Source organism: Garra rufa, chromosome 11 (genome assembly GCF_049309525.1).
Source record: "Garra rufa chromosome 11, GarRuf1.0, whole genome shotgun sequence".
NCBI lineage: Eukaryota > Metazoa > Chordata > Actinopteri > Cypriniformes > Cyprinidae > Garra > Garra rufa.
The window spans coordinates 28,213,112-28,228,244 of record NC_133371.1 but is presented as its reverse complement, the minus strand read 5'-3'; positions in this window follow the sequence as shown (position 1 = coordinate 28,228,244).

Genomic DNA, 15,133 nt, shown 5'->3' with positions numbered 1-15,133 from the left:
GTTGATCGCAAGCATGAAGTTTTAGCTTGTTGTTCGATATCTCATCTTTCAGCTTTTTCATCGTGAGTCATGTTTTTCACGGGATTTGTACCCAAGGATTCCGCATCCTAAGTCCAATTCCGTGCTGGCTGAGCTACTGAACAAGCTTGTTACATCTGAAAAGCCAAACATAAAGAGCTGTAATCTAAGGTGTGTACAAAAAATGATTACAAGTGCTCACTGTTTTACCGCCTCTAGTGTTCATTTCCGTTGGAAACTGCAGTTATATGTACTTCCCACAGGTACATTTTCCTCATGAAATCAAGTAGCGAAATTCTAACTGGTATCAGTGTCTCAGTACAACATCGTCATGCAAAATATTGCGATACTATGCCATAACGGTTTCCCCCCCCCCCCCACCCCTATAAAGAAAAAGATACTCTAGAGAAAACGAAAAGTAGGACTTTCACATTTCAATCCAAGATTCAAGAGTCACAGACAAATCCAAGGCCTTAAAGCAAGGTTCATTATCTATTCTGCAAAGTTGGCTGTTGATACATTTGCCTTTTGCTCCTTTCTGTGTTTATTCCTCCAGTGAGAAAGCCAACGCCCAACTTGGCAGGTGAGATTTTATCAGCTTTTAGATCAGTACTTTAGGTAGTACATCAGTCAGGTTAAAATGGAAATACAGACTGCTTCAAGGGTTGAGGCCTGAGCTGTGTGTGTGTTTATGACAATTGCGGTTTAAGCCCTTGTTTTCTCACAGCGAGTCTCATTCACTAACCATACACACTTATTTGAACATAAAATCTTTGAGCACAGAAATCAATGATTAAATTATTAGTGTTTTTCAAATTGTTAGATGAACAGTAAAACATTGTACAGTAAAAACATATATACATATTGTTAAGTATTATTACAATTTAAAAAACTTATTTCTATTTTAATATGTTTTATAATGTTATTTATTCCTGTGATAAAAACAGAATTTTCTGCATCACTACTCCAGTCTTCAGTTTCACATGAAATCATTCTAATATGTCGATATGATGTTCAAGAAACATTTTTTATTATTAATATTGAAAACAGTTGCGCTGCTTAATATTTTTGTGGAAATCAGAACAGCATTTACTTGAAACAGGAACAAAAAACTGCCGCTGTTCTTTAGAAAAATCCTTCAGGATTATTTGGTTTTTAAGCATTTTTGTGGAACGCTTTTCAACAATGACTGTATGATTTTAAGATCCATCTTTTCGCACTGAGGACAACTGAGGGACTCAGTTGCAACTATTACCGAAGATTTAAATGTTTACTTATACTTCAGAAAGAAACACAATGCATTAAGAGACAGGGAGTGATTTTTTTTTTTTTAAGATCAGGGTAAATTTAACTTATTTTGTCTTCTGGGACACATCTAAGTATCTTCTGTAGCTTCTGAAGAGCAGTACTAAATGAAAAAAAAATATGATATTTAGGCAAAATAAGAAAAATGTACACATCTTCATTCTGTTCAAAAGTTTTCACCCCTGGCTCTCAATTTAACATTTTTCCTTCTAGAGCATCAGTGAGTGTTTGAGCCTTCTGTAATAGTTGCATATGAGTCCCTCAGTTGTCCTCAGTGTGAAAAGATGGATCTCAAAATCATACAGTCATTGTTGGAAAGAGTTCAAATACACAAAAATGCTAAAAAAACAAATAAAAAAAAAACAAAGAAACTAAAAAACTATTATTTTCTCGTGGACTATGTCATATTTTATTTGAAATATCTTATTCAGGTCAGTACTAAATAAAAAAATAATTGTGTATGATCGCTCTTATTTTGCTACAATAATTAACATTTTGTACATTCCACAAGGTGTATGTAAACTTTTGATTTCCACTGTTTGTATGCAATTATTAGTAAATGAGACTCAGTGTTCTTACAGTTCAGTAATGTAATAGTACTGCAGGTTAAATATTTTGCATCGTCAACAACATTAATACACAAGCAGGTGGCTTTAATCCACGTCATAACATCCAAATAGCATCGGATTGACAGGATTCCTAAGTAAGTCACAAGGGAGAAAGCTCATCCTCTGCAGTCCATCTTCAGCCACATCTGCCGCACGATGCCATGTGTGTTTGGAGATGTCAAATACTTTCAGTCTGCTGTAAGGTGTGAACTGGGCTGGAACAGAACGACTTAGCGGGGGCCATGGCCAGTGGGGACGAGACAAAGGCTGTGCTTTGTAGCAACCATGGAAAAAAACAACTCTGCCTCTTTCTATGAACATTATTATGTTTTTATGAGGTGGCAAGATGCACTGCACCCCAGATTTAAAGTACTCGAAACATTCTGCTCATGAGATTTTATGACTATAAACGCTTGTGTTTTGTTCCTCACATCTGTTTGGAAAGAAGAGAAGCTGGCGTGTTGTTTCAGGTGCTGTTTTCTTTTCCCTTTCTTAAGCCTTGTTGGGTCAGTGTATGTAGGAGACGAAACAGAACATATCGTCCTGAAACTTGGCATTATTTTTTCAAGCCAGGGCCTGAAACTGACAATCACCTAGTAAACAATAACCGCTGCCAGTTGACTTATTGTTCAACCATCTCTACGTGTCAGAACAGACTGAAAGTTTCTAGCAGTCCAAAATCGTGCAGCTTTTATCTCTGCTACGGCAATTATAGCTCTAGCTATGACTTTTTGACTTTGACCAGTCACGTAATGAGCACCTTCCACTCCACAGCTTAGTTTTCTTTGGCCTGGTTAAATTAGTTCCGCTGGTTCCGTCTACTCTGCAGTCGGTCTTCATTGCGATCATCACCATTGTTCTCTTCAGGCAGCGCGCTCGTCTACGGCTCCTGCGAGGCGCTCGTCTTTTGTTCCCGCCACATGCAATGGCACGGAGTTCGGCCTATATTATTCATAAGCAGCAGGAACGTGTGGCCTGTTGGAAGGGGATGGGGGAAGGGTGGGGTTTGGGGCATCCCTGCCCAGGAACGACAAACGGGACTACATGACCCCCTGATCCGAAACGGACAGAGCCACTCATCCGGAAAACAAAAAACAAAAAGAGGGGTGGGGGAGAGGGAGAGAGAGTGAGTGAAGAGTAGAGAGAGACAGAGCTTGAGATTACAGTGCTAATGGTAATCCGCTACATAAAGAGTAAGATGGAGGAATTATGGGAACTGCAAATTATGAACTGGGCAAATGTTCCTCTCAAATCCACAGGCACAACATCTAAACGCACATTATGAGACTGAGACTCAAGTTACTTTTGGTACAGTCTGAAGAAGTTTGTCGTCTTTTTCTTACGCAAGATACATTACAGGAAGTATTTAAAGTGGACATCAGATGCAAAATTCACTCTTACACGGTGTTTGCATATAAATGTGTCTTGGTAGTGTGTGGACATGACCATGCTACAATGATAAAAAACCCATTTACTTCTCTTTTCTTTTAATTCCGAAAAAACCCAAACCGTCTCAATTATTAAGCCGTTTTGATTTTCGGAGGCCCCGCCACAACCACTAAAGGACTGTCATGTATTAGTATGTTTCCACCCTAACAGTTGTACGTTATTGGCATTTTCTCCGCACTCGAGCTGCTGTAGCGACAACAATGTATCGTAAGCAGTGCAGGTGTTTTGTATTTGGATATAAAAGTGAACATAAGAGTCTTCATTTTCTAATTTTTCAGTAACATGCCACCGAATACACAAAAAAATGAAAGATCGGGAGGGGGTGAGCAGCTCATTATCATTTAAAGAGACATGCACCGAAATGGGTCGCTGTGAACAGAGCCGTTTTTGACAAGGTAAAAAGGGTGTTGTTTTAGATGACTATTAAGGGATTTTAACCAAAGTATGTTACAGATATTTCATGAAGACTCTAAAGAATCATACCAACTTGTGGAAAATGGTCATCAGATTTCCCCTTTAACAAATCTAAAATGAACTGAACTGAATTAGTAACCAAACCAAATCAACTCTGAATGCAATCTTTTGATTCAAACTGATTCACTTTCAACCCAAAGATTTGCACAAAACAGTTAACCAGAAGAGTAAGAGCCAAAATATATTACCGTTCTAACATTGGAACGTTAGTTCCAACTTTCAGTTTTAGGCCTTGTCCACATTATTACGAATATGTTTTCATATGAAAATGCATCTTTTTCTCATTTTTTTTTTTTTTGTCAAGGAAAACTGAGCTTTTAGAAAATGCTCTTCAAAGTGGATAAATCTGAAAACCACTTATAACTATGGACTATAAAAAGGTAGGCTTTTGAAAACATTGACGCATCTTTAGTCATGTGAAATTGTACCAATAGATATCTATGTTTATACCCGGTTATGTGCTACTTTCACACTGTTGCTAAATGCTACTCTGTACACTCTTCATATTACAATCCTGCAAAGATGACAGAAAATGTACTCTCAATTGCTGTCCTGCAACAAAATATGAAGGCAGTTGTGTTTTAGATCAAACTTAATAGTGAGTGAGTGCAACCTGGACGCCAGTCAATGGTTGGATATTGTTGTAAATAAAATGATCCTGCCAGAAGAATTGCGTGAAAACTTATGTCCGTTTCTGTATCATCTCAGTGAGCTTTTGTGAGGTTTTATGCATGTGCTGTAAGGCGGTGTTAATGTTTTCTGATGTTTCAGTGTGGATGAGAAACTTCTGGAAAATGCTTGAAAACATTAGTGTGGATGGAGAGCATTTTGAGTCGAAAATGCTGATATCAAATGTATCTGGATTAATGTAGACATCTTTAGTCATGTGACGCATATTGTACCAATAGATATCTATATTTATACCAGTTATGTGCTACTTTCACACTGTTGGTAAAGTATTTTTTGCTTTGTACACTCTTTATATTACAGTCCTTCAATGACAGAAAATATACTCACAATTGCTGTTCTTTGACAAAACATGAGGGCAGTTGTGTTTTAGATCAAACATATAATAGTGAGTGCAACCTGGACGCCAGTAATGGTGGAATAATTTTGTTAATAAAATGATACTGCCAGAAAATGGCATATCTGTTCCAACTGTATCATCTCAGTGAGCTTTTATGATGTTTAACACATGCAGAAAGGTGAATTTGACATTTTCTGATGCTTCAGTGTGGATGAACTTCTAGAAAATGCTTAAAAATGCTAATGTTGACGGAGAGCGTTCTGAAATGAAAACAGTTTTCAAATGTATCTGGATTAATGCAGAAATAGCCGTATGCTCACCAAAGCTGCATTTATTTGATATATATGACATATATTTGGCCTTCCATCCACACTGAAACACCTTTTTGTCAAGGAAAACACTCTCTAAAGTGGATCAATTTGTAAATGCTGTTTTCGCGTTGTAGTGTTGACTGTGAAAACAGAGGCTTTTAACAACGATGATTCATTTATTTGATCAAAAACACAGTAATATTGTTAAACATTATTAAATAACCTTTTCTATTTATATTTGAAACTGGAATGTATTCCTGCGATGACAAAGCTAGATTTTCAGCAGCCATTGTTCAGTCTCCAGTAGGGCTGGGCAATTTGGCTTAGAATCAAAATCTCGATTAATTGAACATTTTAACTCGATTACGATTAATGAACGATTATTTTATTTATTAATAAAATTATATTTAGTTATATTTATATAATATTTATTTTTTTGCCCTCATAGTTCACTGACAAGTTTTGTACAGTAAATATGTTCACATATTACAAGCGAGAGATTTTTGGATGAAGGGTGCATTACTTGATTTTAAAATAATTGAAGGAAACACACTATCTACGATCTATGATTATTAATTGAACATCAGTGTTGAACAACTGAAATTAAAGCAAGCATTGCTTAAAACGAAAAGTCACATTTTTCTTAAATTAGTGAAAATAAATAACTTGCACTATTGGAAACAAAATAAATAATTTTCAATGTTTTTCATATTAAAAGTAGAAAATAAGCAGTATCTCTAAATAAAATTACCCTTGTATATCCTGTAAATACTTTTTACTGTATAAATACTGTTTAAGCTCTCCATCGACATGTCGGCGGAATAACGGAACGGAGCGCTAGTGTTTTTTAAAGGGAAAGTAATTGAAATAATCTTCCTGGAAAAATTTTAACGATTATAGGTTCTGAATGTCGATTTCGATTATTTTTCGATTAATCGCCCAGCCCTAGTCTCCAGTATCACATGATCTTTCAGAAATCATTCCAATATGACGATTTGGTGCTTAAGAAACATTATGTATTATCAACGCTGATGAATATAACAGCATTTATTTGAAATAGAAGTCTTTTGTGACTTCATAAATTACTTACTGTCACTTTTGACCAATTGAATGTGTCCTCGCTGAATAAAATCTTACAAACATGAGGCCAAACATGAGTGTACTGTGAATCAGTACTTGGGAACGTTAGGATTTCACAATTTCATTGGCTGTTTCTTCCCCGCCGTTCTTTCCCTAGTCAGGACAGTATGTACACCTGACATTTGGTCTGCCAGATTTCAAACCAATAAACTTTAGCCTGTCACAAGTGTAAAAATGTGGTAAGAGTCAGCAAACCAGACTCCTTGTTGCAGACTAGTTCCAGATTTAAAACATGTCCAATAGAGCTAACAAGTGGCATTTAAGAGACTGATAAACCATGCCGCCTTATGGGAAACCCTGTCATAATTCTCAAAAACTCTGGGGTTCTCAATCACACCATTTATGGTATGATCGACGAGTGTGCCACGAGTCACGTATTGTAAATCCAACACACAAGCTCGCCTAGTGGTACCATGCTGAAGTCCGTTACATTTAAATGGAGAAGAATCAAAGGGGGTGGATGTGGATGTCTGTTGATGCATGGGGGTTGGTTTAAGGATAAAGGGGGTTGGCGATGAGAAGTTGCGGAGCTGAAGGAGGGGTGGTGGAGGGGGTTGTGGTGGCTGCTTCATCCCCTGAGGAACTGCCTCGGATGCCAAGCAAAATCTGTCTCTCTCTCTCTCCTCTCTAGCACCTGAGGGCTAATCTGTCAAGCTCAGTAAGCACTGGGCGACCTGACTCCATAACCATCCCTGTGTGTCTGTGTGTGTGTGTGTGTGTGTGTGTGTGTGTGTGTGTGTGTGTGTGTGTGTGTGTGTGCGTGTGTCGGTAATGGGGGAGGAGAGGAGCACCCCGCATGCTGCTTTCATATGCACCCCATTCACAACAGCAGCCAGAAGCCATCCTCCACTCGCCTATCAGTTACTATAGTGACGAGTCTGCGCAAATTAAGTAGAGGCAGGTCTATGGGGGCGTCCACAGCCTCACTGGCCTCTGAGATTACAATAGTGGAACAGTTCTCTTCGCTTTGATTGGTTAATGCCACACATTTCAAAAATTCATACATGACGCCAGCTTTGAAAGGCTCAAGGCAGTCTTTCTGCTCAGCATGTGTATTTGTATTTTCATACACTTGCTAGAGGATTTGTATGAAATTGCAGTGAGCTCAGATAAACTTTCAAGGAGCATTTAGCAATTAAGAGTAGAATCAGGTCTGGACAGATTTAACATTAAAACACACATACACTCGCACACTTACAAGTAATTTCTTCAGACAATGTTAACAAAAGCAGTTCTTGAAGACTTTTTCTCCCTCAGTGTCAAAAAACGTGTGAAGATAAAGTTATTTTGTCATTAACAATGAGCATTTGATACAGTATTTATTAATCCTTGTTAACATTATTAAAATGTTAATTAAATGTATTTTAATTTATGTTAAAATTGAATTAATTAAAAGTAATTAAAATGCTGTTTATTGTTAGTTGTTGTTAGCTCGTGTACACTACCAGTCAAAAGTTTTTGAACAGTAAGATTTTTAATTTTTTTTTAAAAAGTCTCTTCTGCTCACCAAGCCTGATTTATTTGATCCAAAGTACAGCAAAAAGCAGTAAAAAATAACTGTTTTCTATTTGAATTGATTTTAAAACGTAATTTATTCCTGTGATCAAAGCTACATTTTCAGCACCATTACTCTAGTCTTCAGTGTCACATGATTTTTCAGAAATCATTTTAACATGCTGCTTTCATGTGCACCCCATTCACAACAGCAGCCAGAAGCCATCCTCCACTCGCCTATCAGTTACTATAGTGACGAGTCTGCGTCAAGATTCATTAATGTTCAAGAAACATTTTTTTTATCATTATTATCAATATTTAAAACAGTTGAGTAAATTTTTTTTCAGGGTTTTTTAATGAATAGAATAATCCAAAAATGTATCTGAAATAAAAAGCTTTCGTAACATTATACGCTTTCAAAACCGTTCAAAAGCTTGGAGAAATTAGAATTTATTAATTAATAAACAAACTAAATAAATGTATACACTTATTTAGCGAGGATGCTTTAAATTGATCAAAGTGATGATAAAGACATTTATAATGTTACAAACGATTTCTATTTCAGATAAATACGATTTCTATTTCTGAACTTTATATTCTTTAAAGAAACCTGAAATAATTCTACTCAGCTGTTTTCAACATCATAATAATGTTAAAAAAAATTTAATTAAATAAATATATAAAATTGAGCAGCAAATCAGAATATTAGAATGATGTCTGATCAAATTCAGCTTTGAAATCATAGAAATACATTACATTTTGAATATATTCAAATAGAAAACAGTTATTTTAAATAGTAAAACCATTGTAAAATTGAAAATAAATGCAGGCTTGGTGAGCAGAAATGAAAAAAGAAAAAAACATTAAAAGTCTTACTGTTCAAAAACTTTTGACTGGTAGTGTACATTAAAAAATACAACAATAAAAGAAACAACTTTTAATTTTAATAATAAATCAGCAAATGTTGATTTGATTAATAAACACCTTAGAAGTATTAAGTTTGTGTTTAACTAATATTAACAAAAAAAACTTTACTGTATAAAATTACCTATAATATTTATCTTGCATAAATAGCAAGCACTAAATATTACAACTGCAAAAAAACAATGCAATTAAGAGTTAAGTTTTTAAGTGTCAGTGAAATATAATGACAATTGTGAAATATAAAATTAAAAAGCAGATATTGTAAAACGAGTCACAAATCACAATTGTAAGATTTAAGGTGCAAGACAAAAGTTGCAATTTTGAAGTTTCAACTCAATGCGATATTGAGTTCTGATAATCAGATATGGAGATGCAATAATGAGAAAATAAAAATTCAGCTGAGGTGACATATTTTAGAAGGTTGCAATTCTAAAATATTTCTGACTCTGGGGTGGAAACGGTATCCATAGGTTCTTTTTTAAGCTTGTCATACAAAGGTCTTCATTCAAAGCTTCAGGATAGAAACGGGTCAAAACAACTTGTTCCTGAAATGCAGAATGTTTTCAAGCCAGTGTTTATTTACAAGACCGATGCTCACTTCCCCAAGCAGTCACATTCTAGCCTGCCGGATGGCCGTGACTGACCAGCTACACGAACAAAAACAAACCTGAAAGAGGTTTCCGTTTCTAAATACATCCACGTGACGGCTAGACGTGGCCGTGAATGCTCTTCAAATAAGATTTAAACAACCCATGTGACGAAAAACTACTATAAACTATTAGAAGCAATGCATCCTGCTGGGCCGAGCCAAAGCCCCCCGCTGCAGCCACGGAATCAATGGATCTACTCATGTGACTGAAAACTGCCACAACTTATTGACATCAGTGACAGCAGAATGCAGGGGAGCTTAAAGAATAAAGAACATTTAAATTAAAGGAGACAATAATATGAGGTTTTAAGCGTTATGGATTCAAAGATGCTACGCAGACAAAGTTTAAGAGGTGTGGCCGATATACACAGAGCCACAGAGCTTTCAGAAGTCGGTCCAGGCACGTCAGATCTGTGAGCGTGCCCTGTGTGTGTTTGTGCATGAAAGGCCTGAAGTGTCTGTGATCTTCCCTTGCGATTCTTGGCTCCACTCAACCATTTAAAAGCTGTGAGATGTACAGTACAACATTTTTGGAAGAGTTTCATATACACACACCACACGCTTGCCACATCAATCACATTTATCTTCACAGGAAGATACTTTTGAAACCAAAAATGCTTTAGTTGAGGATCTTGGTATGCACGAAAAGGAAAAAAAAACCATCTAGTACTAAATGGGAAGACTGCTTAAATCAGGAACCATGAAACTATTGCTTACACATTATGAAACTATTTTAGTCTCTATGACGAAGGAATTATTTAGCCGTTTCATTTCAATAGTTCAAAATGTACTCCCATGTCATCCATGATGTTTATGTCTTGCTTTCTTCAGTCGGTTTTTGAGGAAAACATTCCAGGATTTTTCTCCATATAGTTGACTTCAATGGTGGCCAATAGTTTGAAGGTCTTGTCTAGCGAAACGATTGGTTATTTTCTTTAAACAATAAAAATGTCTGTATTTTTAACCACAAATAGTTGTCTTGCACCAGCCCAACCTTTACGTAATCACGTTGGAAAGGTCTGCTGCAGTTAAATTGCAATCTGGACCTTCAAACCATTGGCCACCATTAAAGTCTACTATTTAGAGAAAAATCCTGGAATGTTTTCTTCAAAAACCTTAATTTCTTTGCGACTGAAGAAAGACATAAACATTCTGGAAGTGAACTTCTCATTTAAACCTGAACCTGTCACAAAAGCATTAAAAGTTATGATTCATAACATTTCTGATTTGTTCCTCATATTTGGATAAGACATTTTTAATGAAACCTACAAAAAGCGAACTGTACGTGTTTGATGTGTGAGAACAAACTTCACTGGTTTTCACAGAAGATTAAAAAAACGAGTTTGCGTGACACGAGAACAACCCTAAATGTTTTTCTAATGTTGAGAAATGTAAAGCAGTTGTGTCATCTTATGAAGTGAATTTGTTTTTTCAGAAGGCGTGGATTAAACTCTTCAATTTATCTGGATTATTTTAAGATGTGCTTGAACTTTTTAAAAAGTCAAAGTTTTGTTGGAATGGCCTTTCAATGGAGACACAGGAATCTCAGGTTAAAAATATCTCCATTTGTGTTTCAGAGATTAATGAAAGTCTTATGAATTTGGAACAAGTTTTGTAAGGAAAACAACTGGTAACACTTTACAATAAGTTCATTTGTTATCATTACTTAACATGAACTAAGAATGAACAACACTTCTACAGCATTTATTAATCTTAATGTTAAAACTGTGAACTAACATGAACAAACAATAAATTACTATTTTTACTAACTAACAGTAACAAAAATTAATAAATTGTGTAATAAATGCATTGTTCATTGTTCATTCATGTTAGTTAATACATTAACTACACTCTTAAAAATAAAGGTGCTTTAAAAGGTTCCTAAAGCGATGACATAGTTCCACAAAGAACCATTCAGTCAAAGGTTCTTTAAAGAACCATTTCTTGCTTACCTCTTTATAATCTGAAGAACCTTATTTGCCACAAAGAACCTTTTGTGAAACAGAAAGGTTCTTCAGATGTTAAAGGTTCTTTATGGAACCATTTAAGCAAAAAGGTTCTTCTGTGGCATCGTGAAGCACCTTTATTTTTAAGAGTGTAATGTTAACAAATGATACTTATTGTAATTTCTTATATGTGACCCTGGACCACAAAACCAGTTATAATGAAAATCTGGAATCTGAGGGTGCAAAAAATTCTAAATATTGAGAAAATGGCCTTTAAAGTTGTCCAAATAAAGTTCTTCGCAATGCATATTACTAATCAAAAATTACCTTTTGACATATTTACAGTCAAATTTTACAAAAATCACTTCATGGAATATGATCTTTACTTAATATCCTAATGATTCATGATCATTCTGACCAATACAATGTATTTTTGACTATTGCTACAAATATACATAAGTCTGCTACTTAAGTTTTGTGGTCCAGGGTCACATATATTGCAGTAAGTATAGTAAGTAACCAGCGAGCAACTCCTTTTATGCACCTGCCAAAGCAATGAAGCAAGTTTTGGCCCCTGGCTAAGCTCACACTATAATTTAAAAAAAGACATTAAAAAGAATATCCTCCCTGCTTTTGCAAGGACCTTGTCAAAGACGGCCTGGCAAGACGGTGCAAAAAGCAGCAAACGGCTCTGCCAGTCAAAACACTAGGCCCCAGACAAGACAGGCACTCGGGTCCCCGTGCATGTTGGCGAGCACGTCACATCTGGATGAAAGAATCGGCGTGTGCCCTTTCATTCACACGTGGGACAGCTCCCCCCACACCGCCGCTGCTGCCAGAGAATCTCAGCGTTCTGCGCTCATTCCTCTTATTGTCATTCTAATTAGCTTTCAAGAAGGGAAAAAGCCAAGCTCGCACACACACATATACACACAGAGGCCCTGGCTTGGACAACCACAGAAACAGACACACTTTGAGTCACAAACAGAACTGACCATACATCAAATTTTAGTATAGGTGCACAATCCCTCAACCTCGGATCCAGTGAGTAAGTCATAACCATTGAGGACACTGTGAATGCATACATGCATGTATTTAGACTAATGTCTCTGAGACATCACCCTCACGTACACACTCTTCGGAGGTGCGAGATGGAGAACTGCTGAACCCCAGTGAGAGAAATGAGAGGATCAGGTTGAGACAATCACAGCGATGACGAGAGGAGACAGACGGGTGGGGGAAGCTAAACCTTCACACACACTTAGCATGAGAACATCTCAGAGAGAAAACGTTTTACCCCCTACCTCTCAACACAAACTAATGCCACAGAATACACTCACAGACACACACACACACACACACACACACACACACACACACACAGAGAAAACCTTTGAATACATGCTGCTTTTAGACCGTCTGCTTAAAGTCATAAACAGGTGTTTTTTTTGTAGTAAAATAGGGTCAATGATGTGACACTTTTTTGTCTGGATCTATTACATTATTTATAATAACACATAACTTTAATTCATGTTTTCGATTTCTGAATTTAAATTCATTTTGATATTGTTTTTGTGTGGAAATGCCTGGGTAGTGTAACTGTCTGTATATACAGTTGAAGTCAAAAGTTTACACACCTTGCAGAATCTGCAAAATGTTAATTATTTTATCTAAATAATAGGGACCATACAAAATGCATTTTTTATTTAGTACTGAACTGTATAAGATAAGTGTTTACATTCGCTTGATTCTAAATACTTTGTTGTTACCTGAATGATCCATAGCTGTGTGCTCTTTTTTTTGTTTGTTTAGTCATAGTTGATCAACATCCAAAGAATTTGTGGGACCTAAAGGATTTTTCTGAAGAATAGCGGACAACTGTTCAGGACAAACAAGGGACTCAAACAACTATCACTAAAAAAAACACAGCTGTGGATTCAGGTAACAACACAGTATTAAGAATCAAGTGTGTGCAAACTTTTGAACAGGGTCATTTTTATAAATTCAACTATTAATTTCTCTTGTGGACTATATGTAAACATCCTTTATGTGAAATATCTTATTCAGGTCAGTACTAAATAAAAAAAAAAACATGTATTTTGCACGATCCCTCTAATTTTGGTAAAATAATTACAAGGTGTATGTAAACTTTTGACTTCAACTGTATTTGAGAAAAAAAAAAGTCTCATTAAAAGTCCACCAAATCCAAATCCAAGTTTTATATATATACACATGTTGACATTGTTTTGACATGGTTAGTGTATGAATATGGTCTATTCAATATGCAAGAAAAATGACTTTTTATTTGATTGATGGTTACCGCGCTTGACATTTTTAGATTAACTACAACAGAATTCTATACTTGCATTGTTATCAATAGAGAAACAGATGCATATTAAATAGAAAGCATATTATTTTGAAGAACCACATAGAAGTTTCTGTTTGAAAATGGCACATTTTTTTCAAAAATATATCATACCAACATGAGCAAAAAAAATCACATTTAAGAACTTGGCAAATGTGTTTTAAACTAGATTTTCGAGAGCTTTCTCTTTTTCATCACAGACATCCATCATTCTCAGACATACTAATTTGTCACTGACCCATAAAAGAATTATGAAAATTGCACAATGTAACTCTGCATAATAATATGCTCTCTTCATTTAATATGCTCTCTCACTTATGGCCATGTTTTAGTCTCTCGATTAATATAAGATCATAAAAAACATATGTATAATACAAACATAAGAAAAAAAAATCAGATATAGCTTGTCAAACTGCAGGACACTGCCGTTACTCCTTCATATTTTACTCTGTGAGAACCATTTCTGTTTATTGAGACAGACATCTATATTTGTAGCCTCTGGATAACTAATTTTGTGGAGCAAAAATCCAATTACCAAAAGAAAATGAGGCGGCATGATGTGAAATCCCAGTCTTTGAGAATCCGAACTGAACCCGAACATCCCTGGTGACGCCATCAAAGGCATTCAGATTCCATAAATCCTTTAGGATTGGGGATCACTCGCTGCAATATGAAAGGAATTTTACTACTCTAAACATCTTTTCTTTTGTTATTTCTCGCCAGTTGCATCATCCTCCTTCACAGATGGAGAGAATTGAGCAAATTAAAGCTCCCCATCTGTAAAAACCCAATGATGGCTAAATTATTTGTTAACTGCCACATGAGCATGCATTATCAAGTCATTGTCAGTGGGACAAGTCCACCAAAAATTGAAAATTCTGTCATCGTTTAGTCATCCTCGTGTCGTTCTCAATCTGCACACATTTCTTTCTTCAGAAGAATGTTGGTGAACAATCAATTTCAGGTCTATAGAAATCAGTAGACAGGTTTCCATCCAAAGTTGTGAATTTAATTTATACGCAAAACTGGAATATCACCAAGTCAAAAAGAACAAAATCATCACCTCCAGACAAACTGGCACTAAATATCAATAAGAAAAGTAGGAGAAGCCACTGAAAGTAATAATTTTCAAATATAATATATTACTTGTGCCTCAGAGAGAGCAGATGAAACACAATAAATGTGCTTTCAGAGGCGAATGCCAGCTGTTTGGGAACGCAAGACAGTTTTAGGAGGCAATTATTTAGAAATACTTTGATGACAGAATTGGCTCAGGCATTTCAAAATGACCATAACATCTCAGATGCTGTGCAATGAGATCGGTCCACTGGTTAGTCAAGTTATCCCGCTCAACTTTTTTGCTCACTAATGCTTCAGAAGGAAACAAGATGCATTAAAGGAGAAGTCCGGTGTGATATTGACC